At 39.6% G+C, this 10,640-nt stretch overlaps 2 non-coding genes across 2 annotated transcripts; one reads left to right on the forward strand and one right to left on the reverse strand.

Annotated features, from left to right (window-relative positions):
- Positions 1–2,589: 2,589 nt before the first annotated feature.
- Positions 2,590–2,690, forward strand: LOC126955895 (small nucleolar RNA U13). Its single transcript, XR_007726180.1, has one exon. It is a non-coding gene; the product is annotated as a small nucleolar RNA U13 (small nucleolar RNA).
- A 6,255-nt stretch (positions 2,691–8,945) lies between these two features.
- Positions 8,946–9,131, reverse strand: LOC126955906 (U2 spliceosomal RNA). Its single transcript, XR_007726186.1, has one exon. It is a non-coding gene; the product is annotated as a U2 spliceosomal RNA (small nuclear RNA).
- Positions 9,132–10,640: the final 1,509 nt, after the last annotated feature.

Below are 10,640 nucleotides of genomic sequence, written 5' to 3' on the forward strand. Positions count from 1 at the left end.
AGATATATTCCACTTAATGGCTTTATTTATTGTCTGTTTCTGCCTGATAAAATGAAAGCTCTATGGGAGCAGGGATTGTGCTGTGCCTGTGTCCATACAATCTAATAATCAACATTTTTCTGAAATGTATCTCTGGCTCCACTAAGGGTACCTTACCCTATAGTAGGTGCTCATTAAACTAATAAATTCATTGGTCATTCTAACTCTGATTTGAAGTCCTTGCTCCTTGCAAACCTCCATTTGTTACTGTAATGTTTGGAGCAAGCGTCTTAACCCCAGTCCTATTCAGGCAGTTGACAGTGGCATGATAAGTAAACTGTGCCCGGAAATGCACAGTCCACCATTGGAAGCCCTAGAGGCATTGCTAGGGCAACAAAGATGATGTTTTAGCCAGTTTACTGGTTCCTCAACTGTTTCCTGTCATCATTCATAAATTTGCTGCAGAGATTGGCAGAGAACAAATTGGCTCAGGCTGCATGGTAGTCAGAGTTACAGGGGACTTTTGGTAAATTCCCCTAAGAAGTCCAATGATCCTGTCCGAGAACCAGCAGGACTCTGGCAGAATCCCCAGAATTCTGGGATGCCTCAGCACAGGAAGCACTAATTCTCCTTTGCAGGGCCTGCTGATTAGCCATTCCCCACAGAAAAGCCCTTCTTTGTAAACAACCACCATCATAACGCCAATACCTGTCCAATACCCCTGCATTGCCTGGAATATTTATGTTCACTACCTATCTGTTGGTTTTGAGATTAAAACAATAGTGTGCCTTGGATTGCGCTGTGCTTCTGTCCATACAACCTAATAATTAAGTTGCATTTTCCTAATGCTTTCAGTAAGAACAGTCTTTGTTGGGGGACATTCTACAGTGCAGAGGCTAACCTTGCCTGCCAAGTCTGGATGCTAATGTTGGATTTAAGAAAACCCAAATCCCAGAAAATCTTCTTTCCTCTAACTCACTAAAACAATAGATAGATTAAAGGAAGTCTTACTGCCTTGACAGGACAGATTTCATCACCTATTTTAGGCTGAATTGTGCCCCCCACCCAAATTCATACATTGACGTCCTAACCTCCAATACATGAGAATATGATATTATTTGGAAATAAGGCCTTTAAAGAGGTAATTACATTAAATGAAAACAATAGAGTGGGACCCTATGTTGGGAAAATCAGATATCCACATGCAGAAGAATGAACCTGAACCCATATCTCTCACTATATACAAAAATTAATTCAAGATGGGTTAAAGACTTAAATGTAAGACCTGAAACTATAAAAATCCTAGAAGAAACACCTAGGAAAATCTCTTCTGGACATCAGCCTCGGCAAAGAATTTATGACTAAGAATTTACGACAAAGCAAATGCAACAAAAACAAAAATAGACAAATGGGACAAAATGAAACTAAAAAGCTTCTTTACCACAAAAGAAATAATCAACAGAGTAAACAGACAACCTACAGAATGGGTGAAAATATTTGCAAACTGTGCATCTGACAAAGGACTAATAGCCAGAATCTACAAGGAACTCAAACAACTCAGCAAGGAAAAACAAATAATCCCATTAAAAAGTGAGCAAAGGGAAGGGTAGTGGGAGGGAGGGGGAGAGGTGGGGATAGTTAATGGATAAGAAAAACGAATAGTTAGAAGAATGAATAAGGCCAGGCACAGTGACTCATGCCTGTAATCCTAGCCCTTTGGGAGGCTGAGGCAGGAGGATCACTTGAGCCTAGCCTAGGCAAGGCTTGTGAGCAGCCTGGGCAACATAGTGAGACCCCATCTTTACAAAACATACAAAAACTGACTGGGTGTCGTGGCTCATGCCTGTGGTCCCAGCTACTCAGGAGGCTGAGGTGGAAGGATCACCAGAACCCAGGGAGGTCAAAGCTGCAGTAAGCTGTGATCTAGCCCACTGCACTCCAGCCTGGGCAACAGAGTAAAGCCCTATCTCAAAACAAAAAAACAAAAAAAGAATGAATAAGAACCAGTACTTGATAGCACAACAGGATGACTATAATCAATAATAATTTAATTATATATTTAAATTAATTAAAAGAGCATAATTGGATTGTCTGTAACACAAAGGATAAACGTTTGAGGGGATGGACACCACATTCTCTATGATGTGATTATTACACATTACATGCCTGTACCAAAACATCTCATGTATTCCATAAATATATACACTTATGTACCCACAGAACTTGAAATTAAAAAAAAAAAAATTTAATGGACAAAGGACATGAATGTTTTCCAAAAGAAGATATACTATCCGTTAACAAACACATGAAAAAAATGCTCAAAATCACTAATCATAGGGCAAATGCAAATTAACACCACAATGCGATATCATCTCACACCAGTCAGAATGGCTATTATTCAAAAGTCAAAATCAATAAATGTTGGCAAGGATGCAGAGAAAAGGGAATGCTTATACACTGTTGGTGGAAATGTAAATTAGCACAACCTCTATGGAAAACAGTATGGAGATTTCTCAAAGAACTAAAACCAGAACTACTATTTAATCCAGCAATCCCACTACTAGGTATCCAACCTAAGGAGAAGAAATAATTATATGAAAAAGATACCTGATCTTTTTGTAGTTCATGAGCACGATGATTGGGTGCTCACATACATACACGAGACGTGTCACCCTCGAACCTTGTGGCGATGGAATATTACCTGTCTGACATGATGAAAATTTAAAAATTTTTACAAGTTTAAAAAGATATCTGCACTCATATGTTTATGATAGCACCATTTATAATAGCAAAGATATGGAATCAACCTAAGTGTCTATTAATGGATGACTGGATAAAGAAAATGTGGGTGTGTGTGTGTGTGTGTGTATATATATATATATATATATATATATATATATATAGTTATATGAAAACAACTCAGCCATAAAAAAGAATGAAATCATGTCTTTTACAGCAACATGGATGGAACTGGAGGCCACTATCTTAAGTGAAAAAACTTAGAAACAGAGAGTCAAATACTACATGTTGTCATTTGTAAGCAGGAGCTAAACAAGGGGTCCACATGGACCTACAGAGTGGAATAACAGACACTGGAGACTCCAAAAGTGGGAAAGTGGGAGGCGGGTGAGGAATGAGAAGTTACCTAATGTACAAACCAGACAGAAAATATGTTACTTTTCAGTAAAGGGTATTTCTTTCTAGTGGCTAAAATACTCCTACTCCTTTCTGAGACATTATCTTCTAATGAGCAAAATACTGAGGAAGATATATTATCAAATTGGCCAGGCACCGTGGCTCATGCCTGTAATCCCAGCACTTTGGGAGGCCGAGGCAGGTGGATCACTTGGGTCTAGAAATTAGAGATCAGCCTGGGCAACATGGTGAAACTCCATCTCTACAAAAAATCAAAAAGTTAGCAGGACATGGTGGCATGTGCCAGTGGTCTCAGCTACTCTGGAGGCTGAGGTGGAAGGATCGCTTAAGCCCAGGAGGTTGAGGCTTCAACAAGCCATGATCACACCATTGCACCCCAGCCTAGGCAACAGAGCAAGACCCTGTCTCAAAAAAAAAAAAAAAAAAAAAGTGATGGGAGTATAGCATTAGAGCAAAGGAGGGTGGTGGACAGTTACAGAGGTGTTCATCCAGGTCACTATCCCTGTCTCAGCAGAGACACTCTCCAGGCACAGAAAGCTGGTGCTCTCCAGAGTAGCATCTCTCACCCAGACGGTGTCAGGTTGGCACTACCAACTTTGCATGCTCCAAAGTGACCCTGCTTTTTCTGTTTAACTACTGTTTATCCAAAAAGGACACAGTTTGACTCATATCAGTTTGGTTTGGAAAAGGAAGGATTTGATTTCCTCTTTCTAATGACAAATTGCATTCAGGTTGGCATTTTAGCTGTTCACAAATTCTTCAAGTCCTCGTTTACAAGCAGTTTCTCGCTTTACTGTGGGAGACATCAGTCATACCCGCTGTATATGAAAGCACTGAAGCACTGAAGCACGGAAAGCAGCCTTTCCTCCAGGTTTTGGAAAGCACATTGCTGTAATCTCATGAATGGACAATTACACCTGGTTTCTAGCAGGAAAAAAAATATCTATTCTAGGCACTGGTGTTCTTTATTTATCCCCCTCAGCAATTCCCTGGCTGCCCCTTGCTGCTCTTTAACTGTGTCCTGCCCACATATGTGTGTGCTCAGCTTCTGTGGCAAGTTGTACTTATCACACCCAAACATCCCTCTTGAATACCAGGGCACGGTTTACAACTTCTGTTTCACATAGGAGCAACAGAATATCCAGGTAATTCTAGTCAAAGTTTGTTTGGTTGCAAGAAATACACAAACTAGCTGAATGAAAGTAAGATTTTTTTAGGTGGGGGGTTGCGGGGGGACAGGGTCTTGTTCAGTTGCCCAGGCTGGAGTGAAGTGGCGCCATCATGGCACATAGCAACTTTGATCTTCTGGGCTCAAGCCATCCTCCCACCTCAGCCTTCTGAGCATCTGGGACTACAGGTACATGGCACCACCAAAGCTAATTTTTTAAAAAGTTTTTTTGTAGGCTCGGCACGGTGGCTCACACCTATAATCCCAGCACTTTGGGAGGCCAAGGCGGGCAGATCACAAGGTCAGGAGATCGAGACTATTGTGGCCAACATCATGAAACCTCATCTCTACTAAAATGCAAAAAATTAACTGGGTGTGGTGGCATGCGCCTGTAGGGCCAGCTACTCAGGAGGCTGAGGCAGGGGGAATCTCTTGAACCCAGGAGGCAGAGATTGCAGTGAACCGAGATTGCACCCCTGCACTCCAGCCAGAGATAGTGAGACTTCGTCTCAAAAAAAAAAAAGAAAAAGAAAAAGTTTTTTTGTAGAGCCAAGGCCTTGCTATATTTTGTAGGCGGGTCTAGAACTCCTAGCTTCAAGGGATCCTCCCACCTTGGCCTCCCAAAGTGTTGTGAATACAGGTGTGAGCCACTGCATCCAGCCAGGACTTCTTATAAGAATACACAACCGACAGGAAATTGAAGGCACTAAACCCAAACCTCACTCAGGCAAAGCAGCTTCCCTCGAGTTTGGCTCTCATATGCAGGGTGAGAAGAGGGGGAGCTTATAAGAAAGACTGGGGCTTTCCCAGAAATGCTACTCACAAGATCGTGTATAAAACAATCTTTAAAGTTGCTTGGAGGCCTAAGGAGGAAAGAAAATTGTTGAAATACATCTTTATGTGTGATATGGTTTGGCTGTGTCCCTACGCAAATCTCATCCTGAAATGTAGCTCCCATAATTCCCATATGTCATGAGAGGGATCAAGTGTGAGGGAACTGAACCATGGGGGCAAGTCTTTCCCATGCTGTTCTTGTGATAGTGAATAAGTCTCAGGAGATCTGATGGTTTTCTAAAGGATAGTTCCCTTGCACATGCTTTCCTGCCTGCCTCCATGTAAGATGTGACTTTGCTCCTCATTTGCCTTCTGCCATGATCATGAGGCCTCCCCAGTCACATGGAACTGTGAGTCAATTAAACTTCTTTCCTTTTTAAATTACCCAGTCTTTGATATGTCTTTATTTGCAGCATGAGAACAGACTAATACAATGTGATTTTTTTTTTAATTATAAAAAGCATCCTGTACTGCCTCTGGGTGACACAGTGATTTTAATTACACAGGCCCTTCTGTTCACCCTTCCTGCTCTTTCTCCAACTATTGTTGGAAGATGGGTTAATAAGAGTCTCTTGGAGAGCTCTCCCAGGCAACCTTTCTATCCGTGTCACTGCCTCATCCAGTCTTTCATCTCCTCTCCTCTTTTTGCTGCTCTTCCATTCTCAATCTTTGCTTGCTTGGTCAGCTGCCTTCCTCAACTTTGTTTCTGCACCTTCTCTCTTAAGTTTAACTTGATCCACAACTGCATCCCTTTATTAAGCCACACTCTTATTCTTTTTTTTTTTTTTTTTTTTTTTTTTTTTTTTTTTTTTTGAGACTGGAGTGCACAATCTCAGCTCACTATAGCCTCCACCTCCCGGGTTCAAGAGATTCTCCTACCTGATTACCAGCCTCCTGAGTAGCTCCTACCAGCCTCCTGAGTAGCTGGGATTACAGGTGCGCACCACCACTCGTGGTTAGTTTTTGTTTTTTTTTAGTAGAGATGGGCGGGGTTTCACCATGTTGGTCAGGCTGGTCTCAAACTCCTGACCTAGTGATCCACCAGCCTCAGCCTCCCAAAGTGCTGGGATTACAGTCATGACCCACTGTGCCTGGCCGCCACACACTTATTGTGTATTATCTTTCAGTGCAAATCTTGTCTCTGTAACCATCGGGTCAGATTCCCAAGAGGGAAAATTTAACTGGTCACTTTCCATCTAGTAGCTTTATAGGTATGGGCCACGTGTTCACCAAGATCTAATCAGAGCAACTGAAGGAGGAAGAGGGCCACAAGCTAGCTACCTAGGTTAGGGCACACAATGCTAGGAGGGAGTGTTGTAAGAGGCAGCAAACAGACTGCTATGTCCTCCACTCCCAAGTCTCCCAGCTCTCCCTGGTAAAACCAGCCCAAGATGCCAGAGCTTCTGATGCTTAACCCAATGCTGTATCCACTAGAATATTTACAATAAATATGCTAAAAATGAAGTTTCTCCATCCAGAAATAGACCCACGTATGTGCAGTCAATTGATTTAGAACAAAAGTAACAATGAAGTGAGAAAGTATAGCCTTTTCATAAACAGTGCTGGAGCAATTGGATCTCCTTATAGGAGTAAAAACAAACCTTGACCCCTACCTCATATCACACTCAAAAGCTAATTTGAGACACAGTATAGATAGGAATGTAAAAGGTAAAATAAGAAGGTTTATAAAAGATACATAGGATAATATTTTCTTGTTGAAGAAATCTTGACAGGCAAAGATTTCTTCAACAGTACACAAAAAAACCCTATAATAGCAAAAAAAAGGTTTTAATAAATTGAGGCTCAATAAAATGTTTAATAAATTGAATCTCAATAAAATTAACTTCTGTTCTTCTCTATAAAGATGGTAAACAAAAAAGCCACAGAATGAGAGAAAATTTGGTAATATGTAGTACAAAAAAGGATTCATATCAAGAATATATTTAAAACAGTGTTTAATAGATCAATACTGTGATTAGGGTGACTGTAGTTTACAATAATCTATTGAATATTTCAAAATAGCTAGAAGAGAATAACTTGAATATTCCTAGCATAAAAAATGACAAATATTTCAGGTGATGGCTATCTCAATTACACTGATTTGATCTTCACAAATTATACAGATGTATTAAATTGTCACAGGTACTCTGAAAATATGTACATCTATTATGTCTCAATGACAAATAAATAATAATTTTTAAATAAAATTAAATTTTTAAAAAAGAAGACATAAAGAACTTCTACAAATCAATAAGAAAAAGACAACAAAAATTAAAACGGACAAAGTTTAGGGACTTCACATTAAAAAGTATCCAATTGACCTATAAGCATATGAAAAGTTGGTCAGCCTCATCTTTGACCAGGGAAATGAAAGTTCAGACCACAGTGAGATACCACTACACATCCACCAGAATGGGTAAAATTAAAAAGACTGAGCTACAAAGTATTGATCAGGATACAGAGCAACTGTAGCTCTTATATGTACATTATTGCTGAGAGTTCAGCCATTTTAGAAAACAGTTTGACAATAACCACTAAAATTAAACGTATACTTATGATCCAGCAATTCTGCTTCTGGGCATACACTAAAGAGAAATTAGTGCTTCTGCCAAATAAAAGACATATGCCAATTATTTTTGTCTTTTGGGTGTTTTTTTGGGGTGGCGTTGGGGTTTTTCTGTTTTTGTTTTTGTTTTTTCGAGACACAGTCTCACTCTATCACCAAGGCTTGAGTGCAGTAGTGCAATCTCGGCTCACTGCAACCTTTGCCTTCAGGATTCAAGTGATTCTCTTGCAGTGATTCTCCTGCCTCAGCCTCTCAAGTAGCTGGGATTACAAGTGTGCACCAACACGCCTGGCTAATTTTTGTATTTTTAGTAGAGATGAGGTTCGGTCAGGCTGGTCTCGAGCTCCTCACCTCAAGTGATTCACCCTCTTTGGTCTTCCAAAGTACTGGGATTACAGGCATGAGCCACTGCACCTGACCAACATATATTCTTAACACTTTTATTTATAAGTCAATACTGAAAACAATCTGGATGCCCATGAATTGGAAACTGGATAAATTCTGATATACTCTGACAATGGAATGCTATCTACAAATTTTAAAAGTCTACTGATAGAAGCAATAACATGAATGAATCTCATAGACATGTGCAGTGAAAGAAGCTAGACACAAAAGAGAAATCCTGTGTGAGTCCATTGATAGGAAGTCCACAAAGATACAAAACTAAAGGATTATGCTAATAATCAGAATCGTGGTTAATTCTGGTAAAGGCCAAGGATGGACAAGGACGGAGCACAAGGGAGCTTTCTCAGGTGCTACAGGTTTTCTTATCTTGATCTAGATAGTAGCTACATGAGTATATACATACATATAAATGTATTGAGCTATATATGTATAACATATTTTGTGTACTTCAATGTGCATTTCAATTTCGTACCTCAATAGAAAACTAAGTAAATAAATAAGTAGATTCTAAGTAAGAGACTAAATGGACAGAAGCAATGATCCTTCTCATTTTTTGTCTTTTCTAGACTATATTTAAAGCCATATGAAATAAAGGAGTAGAAACTAGTAGTATTGACACAGCAATTAATAATCTTTAAAATAGTCATGGCAGGTTGGGTGCAGTGGCTCAGGCATGCAATCCCAGCACTTTGAGATGCCAGGGCAGGAAGATCACTTGAGCCCAGTAGTTCAAAACCAGCCTGAGCAACAAAGCAAGACCTGCCTCCACCTACATTTTTTTAATTTAAAAAATGTATACAATAAAACAAAATAAAATATCCATGACATCACATTATTAGGAGTTTTACAAATAATTTTTAAATAAATCCTTATATTTTCTCATATGGAAATGAAAAACGCCATTCCATTTTAAATACTCTGGGGGTCCTGATTTTCCTCACAGTCTGCAGTTTCACTTTAGCAATCAAACACTGATAAGAACAGATACTACACTTGATCTTAGCCAAAAGGTCGAGAAGCGATAACAGAGATATAGACCAATGGAACAGAACAGAGCCCTCAGAAATAATACCACACGTCTACAGCCATCTGATCTTTGACAAACCTGACAAAAACAAGAAATGGGGAAAGGATTCCCTATTTAATCAATGGTGCTGGGAAAACTGGCTAGCCATAAGTAGAAAGCTGAAACTGGATCCCTTCCTTACATCTTATACAAAAATTAATTCAAGATGGATTAGAGACTTAAATGTTAGACCTAAAACCATAAAAACCTTAGAAGAAAACCTAGATAATACCATTCAGGACATAGGCATGGGCAAGGACTTCATGTCTAAAACACCAAAAACAATGGCAACAAAAGCCAAAATTGACAAATGGGATCTAATTAAACTACAGAGCTTCTGCACAGCAAAACAAGCTACCATCAGAGTGAACAGGCAACCTACAGAATGGGAGACAATTTTTGCAATCTACGCATCTGACAAAGGGCTAATATTCAGAACCTACAAAGAACTCAAACAAATTTATAAGAAAAAAACAAACAACCCCATCAAAAAGTGGGCAAAGGATATGAACAGACACTTCTCAAAAGAAGACATTTATGCAGCCAACAGACACATGAAAAAATGCTCATCATCACTGGCCATCAGAGAAATGCAAATCAAAACCACAATGAGATACCATCTCACACCAGTTAGAATGGCAATCATTAAAAAGTCAGGAAACAACAGGTGCTGGAGAGGATGTGGAGAAATAGGAACATTTTTACACTGTTGGTGGGACTATAAACTAGTTCAACCATTGTAGAAGACAGTGTGGCCATTCCTCAAGGATCTAGAACTAGAAATACCATTTGACCCAGCCATCCCATTACTGGGTATACACCCAAAGGATTATAAATCATGCTGCTATAAAGTCACATGCACACGCATGTTTATTGTGGCACTATTCACAATAGCAAAGACTTGGAACCAACCCAAATGTCCATAAATGACAGACTGGATTAAGAAATTTGGCACATATACACCATGGAATACTATGCAGTCATAAAAAAGGATGAGTCCATGTCCTTTGTAGAGACATGGATGCAGCTGGAAACCATCGTTCTCAGCAAACTATTGCAAGAACAGAAAACCAAATACTGCATGTTCTCACTCATAGGTGGGAATTGAACAATGAGAACACTTGGACACAGGAAGGGGAACATCACACACCGGGACATGTTGTGGGGTGGGGGAAGGGGGAAGGGATAGCATTAGGAGATATACCTAATGTAAATGACAAGTTAATGGGTGCAGCACACCAACATGGCACATGTATACAATATGTAACAAACCTGCCTGTTGTGCATATGTACCCTAGAACTTAAAGTATAATAAAAAAAAAAAATCGAACACACAGTGCCATCTTTGCCCTTAAACCATGCTTGAAATCTCTGTTAGATCAGGAAAAGTGATACAGGGAAACAGCTTTTAACTTCTCAAATCCGATAAAGACCAAATGGATTTCTGTAAAGAAAGAATCAAATGG

Source organism: Macaca thibetana, chromosome 5, assembly GCF_024542745.1.
Source record: "Macaca thibetana thibetana isolate TM-01 chromosome 5, ASM2454274v1, whole genome shotgun sequence".
NCBI classification, from domain to species: Eukaryota; Metazoa; Chordata; class Mammalia; order Primates; family Cercopithecidae; genus Macaca; species Macaca thibetana.